The sequence below is a fragment of the Phyllobates terribilis genome, unplaced genomic scaffold (assembly GCF_046119375.1).
Source record: "Phyllobates terribilis strain yellow unplaced genomic scaffold, ASM4611937v1 Scaffold_12__6_contigs__length_324123572, whole genome shotgun sequence".
Classification (NCBI taxonomy): Eukaryota; Metazoa; Chordata; class Amphibia; order Anura; family Dendrobatidae; genus Phyllobates; species Phyllobates terribilis.
This window is the reverse complement of record NW_027362772.1, coordinates 121,280,558-121,303,008: the sequence shown is the minus strand read 5'-3', so window position 1 is coordinate 121,303,008 and position 22,451 is coordinate 121,280,558. Positions and strand designations below refer to the sequence as shown.

The following is a 22,451-nucleotide window of genomic DNA, read 5'->3' as shown; positions in this document are numbered from 1 at the left end:
CTCCATCAGGTTGCAAATTGAATATAATATTTTTCTGCATCTAGCTCTGAAAAAATATTTGGCCTTCTAGCAGTGTGTGGGACTTGCTCTAATAGTGCATCTCTACTGACCTCCATCAGGTTGCAAATTAAATATAATATTTTTCTGCATCTAGCTCTGAAAAAATATTTGGGCTTCTAGCAGTGTGTGGGACTTGTTCTATTAGTCCATCTATACTGAATTCCATCAGGTTGCAAATTGAATATAATATTTTTCTGCATCTACCTCTGAAAAAATATTTGGCCTTCTAGCAGTGTGTGGGACTTGTTCTATTAGTCCATCTATACTGACCTCCATCAGGTTGCAAATTGAATCTGATTTTTTTTCTGCATCTACCTCTGAAAAAATATTTGGGCTTCTAGCTGTGTGTGGGATTTGTTCTATTAGTCCATCTATACTGACCTGCATCAGGTTGCAAATTGAATATAATATTTTTCTGCATCTAGCTCTGAAAAAATATTTGGGCTTCTAGCAGTGTGTGGGACTTGTTCTATTAGTCCATCTATACTGACCTCCATCAGGTTGCAAATTGAATATAATATTTTTCTGCATCTAGCTCTGTAAAAATATTTGGGCTTCTAGCAGTGTGTGAGACTTGTTCTATTAGACCATCTATACTGACCTCCATCAGGTTGTAAATTGAATATAATATTTTTCTGCATTTAGCTCTGAAAAAATATTTGGCCTTCTAGCAGTGTGTGGGACTTGTTCTATTAGTCCATCTATACTGACCTCCATCAGGTTGCAAATTGAATATAATATTTTTCTGCATCTAGCTCTGAAAAAATATTTGGCCTTCTAGCAGAGTGTGAGACTTGTTCTATTAGTCCATCTATACTGACCTCCATCAGTTTGCAAATTGAATATAATATTTTTCTGCATCTAGCTCTGAAAAAATATTTGGCCTTCTAGCAGTGTGTGGGACTTGTTCTATTAGTCCATCTATACTGACCTCCATCAGGTTGCAAATTGAATATAATATTTTTCTGCATCTAGCTCTGAAAAAATATTTGGCCTTCTAGCAGTGTGTGGGACTTGTTCTATTAGTCCATCTCTACTGACCTCCATCAGGATGCAAATTGAATATAATATTTTTCTGCATCTAGCTCTGAAAAAATATTTTGGCTTCTAGCAGTGTGTGGGACTTGTTCTATTAGTCCATCTATACTGACCTCCATCAGGTTGCAAATTGAATATAATATTTTTCTGCATCTAGCTCTGAAAAAATATTTGGGCTTCTATCAGTGTGTGGGACTTGTTCTATTAGTCCATCTATACTGACCTCCATCAGGTTGCAAATTGAATATAATATTTTTCTGCATCTAGCTCTGAAAAAATATTTGGCCTTCTAGCAGTGTGTGGGACTTGTTCTATTAGTCTATCTATACTGACCTCCATCAGGTTGCAAATGGAATATAATATTTTTCTGCATCTAGCTCTAAAAAAATATTTGGCCTTCTAGCAGAGTGTGGGACTTGTTCTATTAGTCCATCTATACTGACCTCCATCAGGCTGCAAATTGAATATAATATTTTTCTGCATCTAGCTCTGAAAAAATATTTGGCCTTCTAGCAGTGTGTGGGACTTGTTCTATTAGTGCATCTCTACTGACCTCCATCAGGTTGCAAATTGAATATAATATTTTTCTGCATCTAGCTCTGAAAAAATATTTGGGCTTCTAGCAGTGTGTGGGACTTGTTCTATTAGTCCATCTATACTGACCTCCATCAGGTTGCAAATTGAATATAATATTTTTCTGCATCTAGCTCTGAAAAAATATTTGGCCTTCTAGCAGTGTGTGGGACTTGCTCTATTAGTCCATCTCTACTGACCTCCATCAGGTTGCAAATTAGATATAATATTTTTCTGCATCTAGCTCTGAAAAAATATTTGGGCTTCTAGCAGTGTGTGGGACTTGTTCTATTAGTCCATCTATACTGAACTCCATCAGGTTGCAAATTGAATATAATATTTTTCTGCATCTAGCTCTGAAAAAATATTTGGCCTTCTAGCAGTGTGTGGGACTTGTTCTATTAGTCCATCTAAACTGACCTCCATCAGGTTGCAAGTTGAATATGATTTTTTTCTGCATCTACCTCTGAAAAAATATTTGGGCTTCTAGCTGTGTGTGGGATTTGTTCTATTAGTCCATCTATACTGACCTCCATCAGATTGCAAATTGAATATAATATTTTTCTGCATCTAGCTCTGAAAAAATATTTGGGCTTCTAGCAGTGTGTGGGACTTGTTCTATTAGTCCATCTATACTGACCTCCAACAGGTTGCAAATTGAATATAATATTTTTCTGCATCTAGCTCTGAAAAAATATTTGGCCTTCTAGCAGTGTGTGGGACTTGTTCTATTAGTCCATCTATACTGACCTCCATCAGGTTGCAAATTGAATATAATATTTTTCTGCATCTAGCTCTGTAAAAATATTTGGGCTTCTAGCAGTGTGTGAGACTTGTTCTATTAGACCATCTATACTGACCTCCATCAGGTTGCAAATTGAATATAATATTTTTCTGCATCTAGCTCTGAAAAAATATTTGGCCTTCTAGCAGTGTGTAGGACTTGTTCTATTAGTCCATCTCTACTGACCTCCATCAGGATGCAAATTGAATATAATATTTTTCTGCATCTAGCTCTGAAAAAATATTTTGGCTTCTAGCAGTGTGTGGGACTTGTTCTATTAGTCCATCTATACTGACCTCCATCAGGTTGCAAATTGAATATAATATTTTTCTGCATCTAGCTCTGAAAAAATATTTGGCCTTCTAGCAGTGTGTGGGACTTGTTCTATTAGTCAATCTCTACTGACCTCCATCAGGTTGCAAATTGAATATAATATTTTTCTGCATCTAGCTCTGAAAAAATATTTGGCCTTCTAGCAGTGTGTGGGACTTGTTCTATTAGTCCATCTCTACTGACCTCCATCAGGTTGCAAATTGAATATAATATTTTTCTGCATCTAGCTCTGAAAAAATATTTGGGCTTCTAGCAGTGTGTGGGACTTGTTCTATTAGTCCATCTATACTGACCTCCATCAGGTTGCAAATTGAATATAATATTTTTCTGCATCTAGCTCTGAAAAAATATTTGGGCTTCTAGCAGTGTGTGGGACTTGTTCTATTAGTCCATCTATACTGACCTCCATCAGGTTGCAAATTGAATAATATATTTTTCTGCATCTAGCTCTGAAAAAATATTTGGGCTTCTAGCAGTGTGTGGGACTTGTTCTATTAGTCCATCTATACTGACCTCCATCAGGTTGCAAATTGAATATAATATTTTTCTGCATCTAGCTCTGAAAAAATATTTGGGCTTCTATCAGTGTGTGGGACTTGTTCTATTAGTCCATCTATACTGACCTCCATCAGGTTGCAAATTGAATATAATATTTTTCTACATCTAGCTCTGAAAAATATTTGGCCTTCTAGCAGTGTGTGGGACTTGTTCTATTAGTCCATCTCTACTGACCTCCATCAGGTTGCAAATTGAATATAATATTTTTCTGCATCTAGCTCTGAAAAAATATTTGGACTTCTAGCAGTGTGTGGGACTTGTTCTATTAGTCCATCTATACTGACCTCCATCAGGTTGCAAATTGAATATAATATTTTTCTGCATCTAGCTCTGAAAAAATATTTGGCCTTCTAGCAGTGTGTGGGACTTGTTCTATTAGTCCGTCTATACTGACCTCCATCAGGTTGCAAATTGAATATAATTTTTTTCTGCATCTACCTCTGAAAAAATATTTGGGCTTCTAGCTGTGTTTGGGATTTGTTCTATTAGTCCATCTATACTGACCTCCATCAGGTTGCAAATTGAATATAATATTTTTCTGCATCTAGCTCTGAAAAAATATTTGGGCTTCTAGCAGTGTGTGGGACTTGTTCTATTAGTCCATCTATACTGACCTCCATCAGGTTGCAAATTGAATATAATATTTTTCTGCATCTAGCTCTGTAAAAATATTTGGGCTTCTAGCAGTGTGTGGGACTTGTTCTATTAGTCCATCTATACTGACCTTTAACAGGTTGCAAATTGAATATAATATTTTTCTGCATCTAGCTCTGAAAAAATATTTGGCCTCCTAGCAGTGTGTGGGACTTGTTCTATTAGTCCATCTATACTGACCTCCATCAGGTTGCAAATTGAATACAATATTTTTCTGCATCTAGCTCTGAAAAAATATTTGGGCTTCTAGCAGTGTGTGGGACTTGTTCTATCAGTCCATCTATACTGACATCCATCAGGTTGCAAATTGAATATAATATTTTTCTGCATCTAGCTCTGAAAAAAATATTTGGCCTTCTAGCAGTGTGTGGGACTTGTTCTGTCAGTCCATCTATACTGACCTCCATCAGGTTGCAAATTGAATATAATATTTTTCTGCATCTAGCTCTGAAAAAATATTTGGGCTTCTAGCAGTGTGTGGGACTTGTTCTATTAGTCCATCTATACTGACCTCCATCAGGTTGCAAATTGAATAATATATTTTTCTGCATCTAGCTCTGAAAAAATATTTGGGCTTCTAGCAGTGTGTGGGACTTGTTCTATTAGTCCATCTATACTGACCTCCATCAGGTTGCAAATTGAATATAATATTTTTCTGCATCTAGCTCTGAAAAAATATTTGGGCTTCTATCAGTGTGTGGGACTTGTTCTATTAGTCCATCTATACTGACCTCCATCAGGTTGCAAATTGAATATAATATTTTTCTACATCTAGCTCTGAAAAATATTTGGCCTTCTAGCAGTGTGTGGGACTTGTTCTATTAGTCCATCTCTACTGACCTCCATCAGGTTGCAAATTGAATATAATATTTTTCTGCATCTAGCTCTGAAAAAATATTTGGACTTCTAGCAGTGTGTGGGACTTGTTCTATTAGTCCATCTATACTGACCTCCATCAGGTTGCAAATTGAATATAATATTTTTCTGCATCTAGCTCTGAAAAAATATTTGGCCTTCTAGCAGTGTGTGGGACTTGTTCTATTAGTCCGTCTATACTGACCTCCATCAGGTTGCAAATTGAATATAATTTTTTTCTGCATCTACCTCTGAAAAAATATTTGGGCTTCTAGCTGTGTTTGGGATTTGTTCTATTAGTCCATCTATACTGACCTCCATCAGGTTGCAAATTGAATATAATATTTTTCTGCATCTAGCTCTGAAAAAATATTTGGGCTTCTAGCAGTGTGTGGGACTTGTTCTATTAGTCCATCTATACTGACCTCCATCAGGTTGCAAATTGAATATAATATTTTTCTGCATCTAGCTCTGTAAAAATATTTGGGCTTCTAGCAGTGTGTGGGACTTGTTCTATTAGTCCATCTATACTGACCTTTAACAGGTTGCAAATTGAATATAATATTTTTCTGCATCTAGCTCTGAAAAAATATTTGGCCTCCTAGCAGTGTGTGGGACTTGTTCTATTAGTCCATCTATACTGACCTCCATCAGGTTGCAAATTGAATACAATATTTTTCTGCATCTAGCTCTGAAAAAATATTTGGGCTTCTAGCAGTGTGTGGGACTTGTTCTATCAGTCCATCTATACTGACCTCCATCAGGTTGCAAATTGAATATAATATTTTTCTGCATCTAGCTCTGAAAAAAATATTTGGCCTTCTAGCAGTGTGTGGGACTTGTTCTATCAGTCCATCTATACTGACCTCCATCAGGTTGCAAATTGAATATAATATTTTTCTGCATCTAGCTCTGTAAAAATATTTGGGCTTCTAGCAGTGTGTGAGACTTGTTCTATTAGTCCATCTATACTGACCTCCATCAGGTTGCAAACTGAATATAATATTTTTCTGCATCTAGCTCTGAAAAAATATTTGACCTTCTAGCAGTGTGTGGGACTTGTTCTATTAGTCCATCTATACTGACCTCCATCAGGTTGCAAATTGAATATAATATTTTTCTGCATCTAGCTCTGAAAAAATATATGGCCTTCTAGCAGTGTGTGGGACTTGTTCTATTAGTCCATCTAAACTGACCTCCATCAGTTTGCAAATTGAATATGATTTTTTTCTGCATCTACCTCTGAAAAAATATTTGGGCTTCTAGCTGTGTGTGGGATTTGTTCTATTAGTCCATCTATACTGACCTCCATCAGGTTGCAAATTGAATATAATATTTTTCTGCATCTAGCTCTGAAAAAATATTTGGGCTTCTAGCAGTGTGTGGGACTTGTTCTATTAGTCCATCTATACTGACCTCCAACAGGTTGCAAATTGAATATAATATTTTTCTGCATCTAGCTCTGAAAAAATATTTGGCCTCCTAGCAGTGTGTGGGACTTGTTCTATTTGTCCATCTATACTGATCTCCATCAGGTTGCAAATTGAATATAATATTTTTCTGCATCTAGCTCTGTAAAAATATTTGGGCTTCTAGCAGTGTGTGAGACTTGTTCTATTAGACCATCTATTCTGACCTCCATCAGGTTGCAAATTGAATATAATATTTTTCTGCATCTAGCTCTGAAAAAATATTTGGCCTTCTAGCAGTGTGTGGGACTTGTTCTATTAGTCCATCTATACTGACCTCCATCAGGTTGCAAATTGAATATAATATTTTTCTGCATCTAGCTCTGAAAAAATATTTGGCCTTCTAGCAAAGTGTGGGACTTGTTCTATTAGTCCATCTATACTGACCTCCATCAGGTTGCAAATTGAATATAATATTTTTCTGCATCTAGCTCTGTAAAAATATTTGGGCTTCTAGCAGTGTGTGAGACTTGTTCTATTAGTCCATCTATACTGACCTCCATCAGGTTGCAAATTGAATATAATATTTTTCTGCATCTAGCTCTGAAAAAATATTTGGCCTTCTAGCAAAGTGTGGAACTTCTTCTATTAGTCCATCTATACTGACCTCCATCAGGTTGCAAATTGAATATAATATTTTTCTGCATCTAGCTCTGTAAAAAAATTTGGGCTTCTAGCAGTGTGTGAGACTTGTTCTATTAGTCCATCTATACTGACCTCCATCAGGTTGCAAATTGAATATAATATTTTTCTGCATCTAGCTTTGAAAAAATATTTGGCCTTCTAGCAGTGTGTGGGACTTGTTCTATTAGTCCATCTATACTGAACTCCATCAGGTTGCAAATTGAATATAATATTTTTCTGCATCTAGCTCTGAAAAAATATTTGGCCTTCTAGCAAAGTGTGGGACTTCTTCTATTAGTCCATCTATACTGACCTCCATCAGGTTGCAAATTGAATATAATATTTTTCTGCATCTAGCTCTGTAAAAATATTTGGGCTTCTAGCAGTGTGTGAGACTTGTTCTATTAGTCCATCTATACTGACCTCCATCAGGTTGCAAATTGAATATAATATTTTTCTGCATCTAGCTCTGAAAAAATATTTCGCCTTCTAGCAGTGTGTGAGACTTGTTCTATTAGACCATCTATACTGACCTCCATCAGGTTGCAAATTGAATATAATATTTTTCTGCATCTAGCTCTGAAAAAATATTTGGCCTTCTAGCAGTGTGTGGGACTTGTTCTATTAGTCCATCTATACTGACCTCCATCAGGTTGCAAATTGAATATAATATTTTTCTGCATCTAGCTCTGAAAAAATATTTGGCCTTCTAGCAGTGTGTGGGACTTGTTCTATTAGTCCATCTATACTGACCTCCATCAGGTTGCAAATTGAATATAATATTTTTCTGCATCTAGCTCTGAAAAAATATTTGGTCTTCTAGCAGTGTGTGGGACTTGTTCTATTAGTCCATCTCTACTGACCTCCATCAGGTTGCAAATTGAATATAACATTTTTCTGCATCTAGCTCTGAAAAAATATATGGCCTTCTAGCAGTGTGTGGGACTTGTTCTATTAGTCCATCTATACTGACCTCCATCAGGTTGCAAATTGAATATAATATTTTTCTGCATCTAGCTCTGAAAAAATATTTGGCCTTCTAGCAGTGCGTGGGACTTGTTCTATTAGTCCGTCTATACTGACCTCCATCAGGTTGCAAACTGAATATAACATTTTTCTGCATCTAGCTCTGAAAAAATATTTGACCTTCTAGCAGTGTGTGGGACTTGTTCTATTAGTCCATCTATACTGACCTCCATCAGGTTGCAAATTGAATATAATATTTTTCTGCATCTAGCTCTGAAAAAATATATGGCCTTCTAGCAGTGTGTGGGACTTGCTCTATTAGTCCATCTCTACTGACCTCCATCAGGTTGCAAATTAGATATAATATTTTTCTGCATCTAGCTCTGAAAAAATATTTGGGCTTCTAGCAGTGTGTGGGACTTGTTCTATTAGTCCATCTATACTGAACTCCATCAGGTTGCAAATTGAATATAATATTTTTCTGCATCTAGCTCTGAAAAAATATTTGGCCTTCTAGCAGTGTGTGGGACTTGTTCTATTTGTCCATCTATACTGATCTCCATCAGGTTGCAAATTGAATATAATATTTTTCTGCATCTAGCTCTGTAAAAATATTTGGGCTTCTAGCAGTGTGTGAGACTTGTTCTATTAGACCATCTATTCTGACCTCCATCAGGTTGCAAATTGAATATAATATTTTTCTGCATCTAGCTCTGAAAAAATATTTGGCCTTCTAGCAGTGTGTGGGACTTGTTCTATTAGTCCATCTATACTGACCTCCATCAGGTTGCAAATTGAATATAATATTTTTCTGCATCTAGCTCTGAAAAAATATTTGGCCTTCTAGCAAAGTGTGGGACTTGTTCTATTAGTCCATCTATACTGACCTCCATCAGGTTGCAAATTGAATATAATATTTTTCTGCATCTAGCTCTGTAAAAATATTTGGGCTTCTAGCAGTGTGTGAGACTTGTTCTATTAGTCCATCTATACTGACCTCCATCAGGTTGCAAATTGAATATAATATTTTTCTGCATCTAGCTCTGAAAAAATATTTGGCCTTCTAGCAAAGTGTGGAACTTCTTCTATTAGTCCATCTATACTGACCTCCATCAGGTTGCAAATTGAATATAATATTTTTCTGCATCTAGCTCTGTAAAAAAATTTGGGCTTCTAGCAGTGTGTGAGACTTGTTCTATTAGTCCATCTATACTGACCTCCATCAGGTTGCAAATTGAATATAATATTTTTCTGCATCTAGCTTTGAAAAAATATTTGGCCTTCTAGCAGTGTGTGGGACTTGTTCTATTAGTCCATCTATACTGAACTCCATCAGGTTGCAAATTGAATATAATATTTTTCTGCATCTAGCTCTGAAAAAATATTTGGGCTTCTAGCAAAGTGTGGGACTTCTTCTATTAGTCCATCTATACTGACCTCCATCAGGTTGCAAATTGAATATAATATTTTTCTGCATCTAGCTCTGTAAAAATATTTGGGCTTCTAGCAGTGTGTGAGACTTGTTCTATTAGTCCATCTATACTGACCTCCATCAGGTTGCAAATTGAATATAATATTTTTCTGCATCTAGCTCTGAAAAAATATTTCGCCTTCTAGCAGTGTGTGAGACTTGTTCTATTAGACCATCTATACTGACCTCCATCAGGTTGCAAATTGAATATAATATTTTTCTGCATCTAGCTCTGAAAAAATATTTGGCCTTCTAGCAGTGTGTGGGACTTGTTCTATTAGTCCATCTATACTGACCTCCATCAGGTTGCAAATTGAATATAATATTTTTCTGCATCTAGCTCTGAAAAAATATTTGGCCTTCTAGCAGTGTGTGGGACTTGTTCTATTAGTCCATCTATACTGACCTCCATCAGGTTGCAAATTGAATATAATATTTTTCTGCATCTAGCTCTGAAAAAATATTTGGTCTTCTAGCAGTGTGTGGGACTTGTTCTATTAGTCCATCTCTACTGACCTCCATCAGGTTGCAAATTGAATATAATATTTTTCTGCATCTAGCTCTGAAAAAATATATGGCCTTCTAGCAGTGTGTGGGACTTGTTCTATTAGTCCATCTATACTGACCTCCATCAGGTTGCAAATTGAATATAATATTTTTCTGCATCTAGCTCTGAAAAAATATTTGGCCTTCTAGCAGTGCGTGGGACTTGTTCTATTAGTCCGTCTATACTGACCTCCATCAGGTTGCAAATTGAATATAATTTTTTTCTGCATCTAGCTCTGAAAAAATATATGGCCTTCTAGCAGTGTGTGGGACTTGTTCTATTAGTCCATCTATACTGACCTCCATCAGGTTGCAAATTGAATATAATATTTTTCTGCATCTAGCTCTGAAAAAATATTTGGTCTTCTAGCAGTGTGTGGGACTTGTTCTATTAGTCCATCTCTACTGACCTCCATCAGGTTGCAAATTGAATATAATATTTTTCTGCATCTAGCTCTGAAAAAATATATGGCCTTCTAGCAGTGTGTGGGACTTGTTCTATTAGTCCATCTATACTGACCTCCATCAGGTTGCAAATTGAATATAATATTTTTCTGCATCTAGCTCTGAAAAAATATTTGGCCTTCTAGCAGTGCGTGGGACTTGTTCTATTAGTCCGTCTATACTGACCTCCATCAGGTTGCAAATTGAATATAATTTTTTTCTGCATCTACCTCTAAAAAATATTTGGGCTTCTAGCTGTGTTTGCGATTTGTTCTATTAGTCCATCTATACTCACCTCCATCAGGTTGCAAATTGAATATAATATTTTTCTGCATCTAGCTCTGAAAAAATATTTGGGCTTCTAGCAGTGTGTGGGACTTGTTCTATTAGTCCATCTATACTGACCTCCATCAGGTTGCAAATTGAATATAATATTTTTCTGCATCTAGGTCTGTAAAAATATTTGGGCTTCTAGCAGTGTGTGGGACTTGCTCTATTAGTCCATCTATACTGACCTCCATCAGGTTGCAAATTGAATATAATATTTTTCTGCATCTAGCTCTGAAAAAATATTTGGGCTTCTAGCAGTGTGTGGGACTTGCTCTATTAGTCCATCTATACTGACCTCCATCAGGTTGCAAATTGAATATAATATTTTTCTGCATCTAGCTCTGAAAAAATATTTGGCCTTCTAGCAGTGTGTGGGACTTGCTCTATTAGCCAATCTCTACTGACCTCCATCAGGTTGCAAATTAGATATAATATTTCTCTGCATCTAGCTCTGAAAAAATATTTGGGCTTCTAGCACTGTGTGGGACTTGTTCTATTAGTCCATCTATACTGAACTCCATCAGGTTGCAAATTGAATATAATATTTTTCTGCATCTAGCTCTGAAAAAATATTTGGCCTTCTAGCAGTGTGTGGGACTTGTTCTATTAGTCCATCTATACTGACCTCCATCAGGTTGCAAATTGAATATAATATTTTTCTGCATCTAGCTCTGAAAAAATATTTGGCCTTCTAGCAGTGTGTGGGACTTGTTCTAATAGTCCATCTATACTGACCTCCATCAGGTTGCAAATTGAATATAATATTTTTCTGCATCTAGCTCTGAAAAAATATTTGGCCTTCTAGCAGAGTGTGGGACTTCTTTTATTAGTCCATCTATACTGACCTCCATCAGGTTGCAAATTGAATATAATATTTTTCTGCATCTAGCTCTGTAAAAATATTTGGGCTTCTAGCAGTGTGTGAGACTTGTTCTATTAGTCCATCTATACTGACCTCCATCAGGTTGCAAATTGAATATAATATTTTTCTGCATCTAGCTCTGAAAAAATATTTCGCCTTCTAGCAGTGTGTGGGACTTGTTCTATTAGTCCATCTATACTGACCTCAATCAGGTTGCAAATTGAATATAATATTTTTCTGCATCTAGCTCTGAAAAAATATTTGGCCTTCTAGCAGTGTGTGGGACTTGTTCTATTAGTCCATCTATACTGACCTCCATCAGGTTGCAAATTGAATATAATATTTTTCTGCATCTAGCTCTGTAAAAATATTTGGGCTTCTAGCAGTGTGTGAGACTTGTTCTATTAGACCATCTATACTGACCTCCATCAGGTTGCAAATTGAATATAATATTTTTCTGCATCTAGCTCTGAAAAAATATTTGGTCTTCTAGCAGTGTGTGGGACTTGTTCTATTAGTCCATCTCTACTGACCTCCATCAGGTTGCAAATTGAATATTATATTTTTCTGCATCTAGCTCTGAAAAAATATATGGCCTTCTAGCAGTGTGTGGGACTTGTTCTATTAGTCCATCTATACTGACCTCCATCAGGTTGCAAATTGAATATAATATTTTTCTGCATCTAGGTCTGTAAAAATATTTGGGCTTCTAGCAGTGTGTGGGACTTGCTCTATTAGTCCATCTATACTGACCTCCATCAGGTTGCAAATTGAATATAATATTTTTCTGCATCTAGCTCTGAAAAAATATTTGGGCTTCTAGCAGTGTGTGGGACTTGTTCTATCAGTCCATCTATACTGACCTCCATCAGGTTGCAAATTGAATATAATATTTTTCTGCATCTAGCTCTGTAAAAATATTTGGGCTTCTAGCAGTGTGTGAGACTTGTTCTATTAGACCATCTATACTGACCTCCATCAGGTTGCAAATTGAATATAATATTTTTCTGCATCTAGCTCTGAAAAAATATTTGGCCTTCTAGCAGTGTGTGGGACTTGTTCTATTAGTCCATCTATACTGACCTCCATCAGGTTGCAAATTGAATATAATATTTTTCTGCATCTAGCTCTGAAAAAATATTTGGCCTTCTAGCAGTGTGTGGGACTTGTTCTATTAGTCCATCTATACTGACCTCCATCAGGTTGCAAATTGAATATAATATTTTTCTGCATCTAGCTCTGAAAAAATATTTGGCCTTCTAGCAGTGTGTGGGACTTGCTCTATTAGCCAATCTCTACTGACCTCCATCAGGTTGCAAATTAGATATAATATTTCTCTGCATCTAGCTCTGAAAAAATATTTGGGCTTCTAGCACTGTGTGGGACTTGTTCTATTAGTCCATCTATACTGAACTCCATCAGGTTGCAAATTGAATATAATATTTTTCTGCATCTAGCTCTGAAAAAATATTTGGCCTTCTAGCAGAGTGTGGGACTTCTTTTATTAGTCCATCTATACTGACCTCCATCAGGTTGCAATTTGAATATAATATTTTTCTGCATCTAGCTCTGTAAAAATATTTGGGCTTCTAGCAGTGTGTGAGACTTGTTCTATTAGTCCATCTATACTGACCTCCATCAGGTTGCAAATTGAATATAATATTTTTCTGCATCTAGCTCTGAAAAAATATTTCGCCTTCTAGCAGTGTGTGGGACTTGTTCTATTAGTCCATCTATACTGACCTCAATCAGGTTGCAAATTGAATATAATATTTTTCTGCATCTAGCTCTGAAAAAATATTTGGCCTTCTAGCAGTGTGTGCGACTTGTTCTATTAGTCCATCTATACTGACCTCCATCAGGTTGCAAATTGAATATAATATTTTTCTGCATCTAGCTCTGTAAAAATATTTGGGCTTCTAGCAGTGTGTGAGACTTGTTCTATTAGACCATCTATACTGACCTCCATCAGGTTGCAAATTGAATATAATATTTTTCTGCATCTAGCTCTGAAAAAATATTTGGACTTCTAGCAGTGTGTGGGACTTGTTCTATTAGTCCATCTATACTGACCTCCATAAGGTTGCAAATTGAATATAATATTTTTCTGCATCTAGCTCTGAAAAAATATTTGGCCTTCTAGCAGAGTGTGGGACTTGTTCTATTAGTCCATCTATACTGACCTCCATCAGGTTGCAAATTGAATATAATATTTTTCTGCATCTAGCTCTGTAAAAATATTTGGGCTTCTAGCAGTGTGTGAGACTTGTTCTATTAGTCCATCTATACTGACCTCCATCAGGTTGCAAATTGAATATAATATTTTTCTGCATCTAGCTCTGAAAAAATATTTGGCTTTCTAGCAGTGTGTGGGACCTGTTCTATTAGTCCATCTATACTGACCTCCATCAGGTTGCAAATTGAATATAATATTTTTCTGCATCTAGCTCTGAAAAAATATTTGGGCTTCTAGCAGTGTGTGAGACTTTTTCTATCAGTCCTTCTATACTGACCTCCATCAGGTTGCAAATTGAATATAACATTTTTCTGCATCTAGCTCTGAAAAAATATTTGGCCTTCTAGCAGTGTGTGGGACCTGTTCTATTAGTCCATCTATACTGACCTCCATCAGGTTGCAAATTGAATATAATATTTTTCTGCATCTAGCTCTGAAAAAATATTTGGCCTTCTAGCAGTGTGTGGGACTTGTTCTATTAGTCCATCTCTACTGACCTCTATCAGGTTGCAAATTGAATATAATATTTTTCTGCATCTAGCTCTGAAAAAATATTTGGGCTTCTAGCAGTGTGTGGGACTTGTTCTATTAGTCCATCTATACTGACCTCCATCAGGTTGCAAATTGAATATAATATTTTTCTGCATCTAGCTCTGAAAAAATATTTGGGCTTCTAGCAGTGTGTGGGACTTGTTCTATTAGTCCATCTATACTGACCTCCATCAGGTTGCAAATTGAATATAATATTTTTCTGCATCTAGCTCTGAAAAAATATTTGGCCTTCTAGCAGTGTGTGGGACTTGTTCTATTAGTCCATCTATACTGACCTCCATCAGGTTGCAAATTTAATATAATATTTTTCTGCATCTAGCTCTGAAAAAATATTTAGGCTTCTAGCAGTGTGTGGGACTTGTTCTATTAGTCCATCTATATTGACCTCCATCAGGTTGCAAGTTGAATATAATATTTTTCTACATCTAGCTCTGAAAAATATTTGGCCTTCTAGCAGTGTGTGGGACTTGTTCTATTAGTCCATCTCTACTGCCCTCCATCAGGTTGCAAATTGAATATAATATTTTTCTGCATCTAGCTCTGAAAAAATATTTGGCGTTCTAGCAGTGTGTAGGACTTGTTCTATTAGTCCATCTATACTGACCTCCATCAGGTTGCAAATTGAATATATTTTTCTGCATCTAGCTCTGAAAAAATATTTGGCCTTCTAGCAGTGTGTGGGACTTGTTCTATTAGTCCGTCTATACTGACCTCCATCAGGTTGCAAATTGAATATAATTTTTATCTGCATCTAGCTCTGAAAAAGTATTTGGGCTTCTAGCTGTGTGTGGGATTTGTTCTATTAGTCCATCTATACTGACCTACATCAGGTTGCAAATTGAATATAATATTTTTCTGCATCTAGGTCTGAAAAAATATTTGGGCTTCTAGCAGTGTGTGGCACTTGTTCTATTAGTCCATCTATACTGACCTCCATCAGGTTGCAAATTGAATATAATATTTTTCTGCATCTAGCTCTGAAAAAATATTTGGCCTTCTAGCAGTGTGTGGGACTTGTTCTATTAGTCCATCTATACTGACCTCCATCAGGTTGCAAATTGAATATAATTTTTTTCTGCATCTACCTCTGAAAAAGTATTTGGGCTTCTAGCTGTGTTTGGGATTTATTCTATTATTCAATCTATACTGACCTCCATCAGGTTGCAAATTGAATATAATATTTTTCTGCATCTAGCTCTGAAAAAATATTTGGGCTTCTAGCAGTGTGTGGGACTTGTTCTATTAGTCCATCTATACTGACCTCCATCAGGTTGCAAATTGAATATAATATTTTTCTGCATCTAGCTCTGTAAAAATATTTGGGCTTCTAGCAGTGTGTGGGACTTGTTCTCTTAGTCCATCTATACTGACCTTCAACAGGTTGCAAATTGAATATAATATTTTTCTGCATCTAGCTCTGAAAAAATGTTTGGCCTCCTAGCAGTGTGTGGGACTTGTTCTATTAGTCCATCTATACTGACCTCCATCAGGTTGCAAATTGAATATAATATTTTTCTGCATCTAGCTCTGAAAAAGTATTTGGGCTTCTAGCAGTGTGTGGGACTTGTTCTATCAGTCCATCTATACTGACCTCCATCAGGTTGCAAATTGAATATAATATTTTTCTGCATCTAGCTCTGTAAAAATATTTGGGCTTCTAGCAGTGTGTGAGACTTGTTCTATTTGACCATCTATACTGACCTCCATCAGGTTGCAAATTGAATATAATATTTTTCTGCATCTAGCTCTGAAAAAATATTTGGGCTTCTAGCAGTGTGTGGGACATGTTCTATTGGTCCATCTATACTGACCTCCATCAGGTTGCAAATTGAATATAATATTTTTCTGCATCTAGCTCTGAAAAAATATTTGGCCTTCTAGCAGTGTGTTGGACTTGTTCTATTAGTCCATCTATACTGACCTCCATCAGGTTGCAAATTGAATATAATATTTTTCTGCATCTAGCTCTGAAAAAATATTTGGCCTTCTAGGAGTGTGTGGGACTTGCTCTATTAGTCCATCTCTACTGACCTCCATCAGGTTGCAAATTTGATATAATATTTTTCTGCATCTAGCTCTGAAAAAATATTTGGGCTTCTAGCAGTGTGTGGGACTTGTTCTATTAGTCCATCTATACTGAACTCCATCAGGTTGCAAATTGAATATGATTTTTTTCTGCATCTAGCTCTGAAAAAATATTTGGCCTTCTAGAAGTGTGTGGGACTTGTTCTATTAGTCCATCTATACTGACCTCCATCAGGTTGCAAATTGAATATGATTTTTTTCTGCATCTAGCTCTGAAAAATTATTTGGGCTTCTAGCTGTGTGTGGGATTTGTTCTATTAGTCCATCTATACTGACCTCCATCAGGTTGCAAATTGAATATAATATTTTTCTGCATCTAGCTCTGAAAAAATATTTGGGCTTCTAGCAGTGTGTGGGACTTGTTCTATTATTCCATCTATACTGACCTCCAACAGGTTGCAAATTGAATATAATATTTTTCTGCATCTAGCTCTGAAAAAATATTTGGCCTTCTAGCAGTGTGTGGGACTTGTTCTATTAGTCCATCTATACTGACCTCCATCAGGTTGCAAATTGAATATGATTTTTTTCTGCATCTAGCTCTGAAAAAATATTTGGGCTTCTAGCTGTGTGTGGGATTTGTTCTATTAGTCCATCTATACTGGCCTCCATCAGGTTGCAAATTGAATATAATATTTTTCTGCATCTAGCTCTGAAAAAATATTTGGGCTTCTAGCAGTGTGTGGGACTTGTTCTATTAGTCCATCTATACTGACCTCCAAGAGGTTGCAAATTGAATATAATATTTTTCTGCATCTAGCTCTGAAAAAATATTTGGCCTCCTAGCAGTGTGTGGGACTTGTTCTATTAGTCCATCTATACTGACCTCCATCAGGTTGCAAATTGAATATAATATTTTTCTGCAGCTAGCTCTGTAAAAATATTTGGCCTTCTAGCAGTGTGTGGGACTTGTTCTATTAGTCCATCTATACTGACCTCCATCAGGTTGCAAATTGAATATAATATTTTTCTGCATCTAGCTCTGAAAAAATATTTGGCCTTCTAGCAGAGTGTGGGACTTCTTCTATTAGTCCATCTATACTGACCTCCATCAGGTTGCAAATTGAATATAATATTTTTCTGCATCTAGCTCTGTAAAAATATTTGGGCTTCTAGCAGTGTGTGAGACTTGTTCTATTAGTCCATCTATACTGACCTTCATCAGGTTGCAAATTGAATATAATATTTTTCTGCATCTAGCTCTGAAAATATATTTGGGCTTCTAGCAGTGTGTGGGACTTGTTCTATTAGTCCATCTATACTGACCTCCATCAGGTTGCAAATTGAATATAATATTTTTCTGCATCTAGCTCTGAAAAAATATTTGGCCTTCTAGCAGTGTGTGGGACTTGTTCTATTAGTCCATCTATACTGACCTCCATCAGGTTGCAAATTGAATATAATATTTTTCTGCATCTAGCTCTGTTAAAATATTTGGGCTTCTAGCAGTGTGTGAGACTTGTTATATTAGACCATCTATACTGACCTTTATCAGGTTGCAAATTGAATATAATATTTTTCTGCATCTAGCTCTGAAAAAATATTTTGCCTTCTAGCAGTGTGTGGGACTTGTTCTATTAGTCCATCTATACTGACCTCCATCAGGTTGCAAATTGAATATAATATTTTTCTGCATCTAGCTCTGAAAAAATATTTGGCCTTGTAGCAGAGTGTGGGACTTGTTCTATTAGTCCATCTATACTGACCTCCATCAGGTTGCAAATTGAATATAATATTTTTCTGCATCTAGCTCTGTAAAAATATTTGGGCTTCCAGCAGTGTGTGAGACTTGTTCTATTAGTCCATCTATACTGACCTCCATCAGGTTGCAAATTGAATATAATATTTTTCTGCATCTAGCTCTGAAAAAATATTTGGCCTTCTAGCAGTGTGTGGGACTTGTTCTATTAGTCCATCTCTACTGACCTCCATCAGGTTGCAAATTGAATATAATATTTTTCTGCATCTAGCTCTGAAAAAATATTTTGGCTTCTAGCAGTGTGTGGGACTTGTTCTATTAGTCCATCTATACTGACCTCCATCAGGTTGCAAATTGAATATAATATTTTTCTCCATCTAGCTCTGTAAAAATATTTGGGCTTCTCGCATTGTGTGAGACTTGTTCTATTAGACCATCTATACTGACCTCCATCAGGTTGCAAATTGAATATAATATTTTTCTTCATCTAGCTCTGAAAAAATATTTTGGCTTCTAGCAGTGTGTGGGACTTGTTCTATTAGTCCATCTTTACTGACCTCCATCAGGTTGCAAATTGAATATAATATTTTTCTGCATCTAGCTCTGTAAAAATATTTGGGCTTCTAGCAGTGTGTGAGACTTGTTCTATTAGACCATCTATACTGACCTCCATCAGGTTGCAAATTGAATATAATATTTTTCTGCATCTAGCTCTGAAAAAATATTTGGCCTTCTAGCAGTGTGTGGGACTTGTTCTATTAGTCGATCTATACTGACCTCCATCAGGTTGCAAATTGAATATAATATTTTTCTGCATCTAGCTCTGAAAAAATATTTGGCCTTCTAGCAGAGTGTGGGACTTGTTCTATTAGTCCATATATAATGACCTCAATCAGGTTGCAAATTGAATATAATATTTTTCTGCATCTAGCTCCTTAAAAATATTTGGGCTTCTAGCAGTGTGTGAGACTTGTTCTATTAGTCCATCTATACTGACCTCCATCAGGTTGCAAATTGAATATAATATTTTTCTGCATCTAGCTCTGAAAAAGTATTTGGCCTTCTAGCAGTGTGTGGGACTTGTTCTATTAGTCCATCTATACTGACCTCCATCAGGTTGAAAATTGAATATAATATTTTTCTGCATCTAGCTCTGAAAAAATATTTGGGCTTCTAGCAGTGTGTGGGACTTGTTCTATTAGTCCATCTATACTGACCTCCATCAGGTTGCAAATTGAATATAATATTTTTCTGCATCTAGCTCTGTAAAAATATGTGGGCTTCTAGCAGTGTGTGGGACTTGTTCTATAAGTCCATCTATACTGACCTCCAACAGGTTGCAAATTGAATATAATATTTTTCTGCATCTAGCTCTGAAAAAATATTTGGCCTCCTAGCAGTGTGTGGGACTTGTTCTATTAGTCCATCTATACTGACCTCCATCAGGTTGCAAATTGAATATAATATTTTTCTGCATCTAGTTCTGAAAAAATTTTTGGGCTTCTAGCAGTGTGTGGGACTTGTTCTATCAGTCCATCTATACTGACCTCCATCAGGTTGCAAATTGAATATAATATTTTTCTGCATCTAGCTCTGAAAAAATATTTGGCCTTCTAGCAGTGTGTGGGACTTGCTCTATTAGTCCATCTCTACTGACCTCCATCAGGTTGCAAATTAGATATAATATTTTTCTGCATCTAGCTCTGAAAAAATATTTGGCCTTCTAGCAGTGTGTGGGACTTGTTCTATTAGTCCATCTATACTGACCTCCATCAGGTTGCAAATTGAATATAATATTTTTCTGCATCTAGCTCTGAAAAAATATTTGGCCTTCTAGCAGAGTGTGGGACTTGTTCTATTAGTCCATATATAATGACCTCAATCAGGTTGCAAATTGAATATAATATTTTTCTGCATCTAGCTCCTTAAAAATATTTGGGCTTCTAGCAGTGTGTGAGACTTGTTCTATTAGTCCATCTATACTGACCTTCATCAGGTTGCAAATTGAATATAATATTTTTCTGCATCTAGCTCTGAAAAAGTATTTGGCCTTCTAGCAGTGTGTGGGACTTGTTCTATTAGTCCATCTATACTGACCTCCATCAGGTTGAAAATTGAATATAATATTTTTCTGCATCTAGCTCTGAAAAAATATTTGGGCTTCTAGCAGTGTGTGGGACTTGTTCTATTAGTCCATCTATACTGACCTCCATCAGGTTGCAAATTGAATATAATATTTTTCTGCATCTAGCTCTGTAAAAATATGTGGGCTTCTAGCAGTGTGTGGGACTTGTTCTATAAGTCCATCTATACTGACCTCCAACAGGTTGCAAATTGAATATAATATTTTTCTGCATCTAGCTCTGAAAAAATATTTGGCCTCCTAGCAGTGTGTGGGACTTGTTCTATTAGTCCATCTATACTGACCTCCATCAGGTTGCAAATTGAATATAATATTTTTCTGCATCTAGTTCTGAAAAAATTTTTGGGCTTCTAGCAGTGTGTGGGACTTGTTCTATCAGTCCATCTATACTGACCTCCATCAGGTTGCAAATTGAATATAATATTTTTCTGCATCTAACTCTGAAAAAATATTTGGCCTTCTAGCAGTGTGTGGGACTTGCTCTATTAGTCCATCTCTACTGACCTCCATCAGGTTGCAAATTAGATATAATATTTTTCTGCATCTAGCTCTGAAAAAATATTTGGCCTTCTAGCAGTGTGTGGGACTTGTTCTATTAGTCCATCTATTCTGAACTCCATCAGGTTGCAAATTGAATATAATATTTTTCTGCATCTAGCTCTGAAAAAATATTTGGCCTTCTAGCAGTGTGTGGGACTTGTTCTATTAGTCCATCTATACTGACCTCCATCAGGTTGCAAATTGAATATAATTTTTTTCTGCATCTACCTCTGAAAAAGTATTTGGGCTTCTAGCTGTGTTTGGGATTTGTTCTATTATTCAATCTATACTGACCTCCATCAGGTTGCAAATTGAATATAATATTTTTCTGCATCTAGCTCTGAAAAAATATTTGGGCTTCTAGCAGTGTGTGGGACTTGTTCTATTAGTCCATCTATACTGACCTCCATCAGGTTGCAAATTGAATATAATATTTTTCTGCATCTAGCTCTGTAAAAATATTTGGGCTTCTAGCAGTGTGTGGGACTTGTTCTCTTAGTCCATCTATACTGACCATCAACAGGTTGCAAATTGAATATAATATTTTTCTGCATCTAGCTCTGAAAAAATGTTTGGCCTCCTAGCAGTGTGTGGGACTTGTTCTATTAGTCCATCTATACTGACCTCCATCAGGTTGCAAATTGAATATAATATTTTTCTGCATCTAGCTCTGAAAAAATATTTGGGCTTCTAGCAGTGTGTGGGACTTGTTCTATCAGTCCATCTATACTGACCTCCATCAGGTTGCAAATTGAATATAATATTTTTCTGCATCTAGCTCTGTAAAAATATTTGGGCTTCTAGCAGTGTGTGAGACTTGTTCTATTTGACCATCTATACTGACCTCCATCAGGTTGCAAATTGAATATAATATTTTTCTGCATCTAGCTCTGAAAAAATATTTGGGCTTCTTGCAGTGTGTGGGACATGTTCTATTGGTCCATCTATACTGACCTCCATCAGGTTGCAAATTGAATATAATATTTTTCTGCATCTAGCTCTGAAAAAATATTTGGCCTTCTAGCAGTGTGTTGGACTTGTTCTATTAGTCCATCTATACTGACCTCCATCAGGTTGCAAATTGAATATAATATTTTTCTGCATCTAGCTCTGAAAAAATATTTGGCCTTCTAGGAGTGTGTGGGACTTGCTCTATTAGTCCATCTCTACTGACCTCCATCAGGTTGCAAATTTGATATAATATTTTTCTGCATCTAGCTCTGAAAAAATATTTGGGCTTCTAGCAGTGTGTGGGACTTGTTCTATTAGTCCATCTATACTGAACTCCATCAGGTTGCAAATTGAATATGATTTTTTTCTGCATCTAGCTCTGAAAAAATATTTGGCCTTCTAGAAGTGTGTGGGACTTGTTCTATTAGTCCATCTATACTGACCTCCATCAGGTTGCAAATTGAATATGATTTTTTTCTGCATCTAGCTCTGAAAAAATATTTGGGCTTCTAGCTGTGTGTGGGATTTGTTCTATTAGTCCATCTATACTGACCTCCATCAGGTTGCAAATTGAATATAATATTTTTCTGCATCTAGCTCTGAAAAAATATTTGGGCTTCTAGCAGTGTGTGGGACTTGTTCTATTATTCCATCTATACTGACCTCCAACAGGTTGCA

At 36.2% G+C, this 22,451-nt stretch overlaps 1 protein-coding gene across 2 annotated transcripts in view; it reads right to left on the bottom strand.

The window, feature by feature from the left end:
- CA11 (carbonic anhydrase 11) overlaps positions 1 to 22,451 on the bottom strand; it is a 1,198,011-nt gene that overhangs the window by 466,116 nt on the left and 709,444 nt on the right. The gene's annotated exons all lie outside the window — the stretch shown is intronic.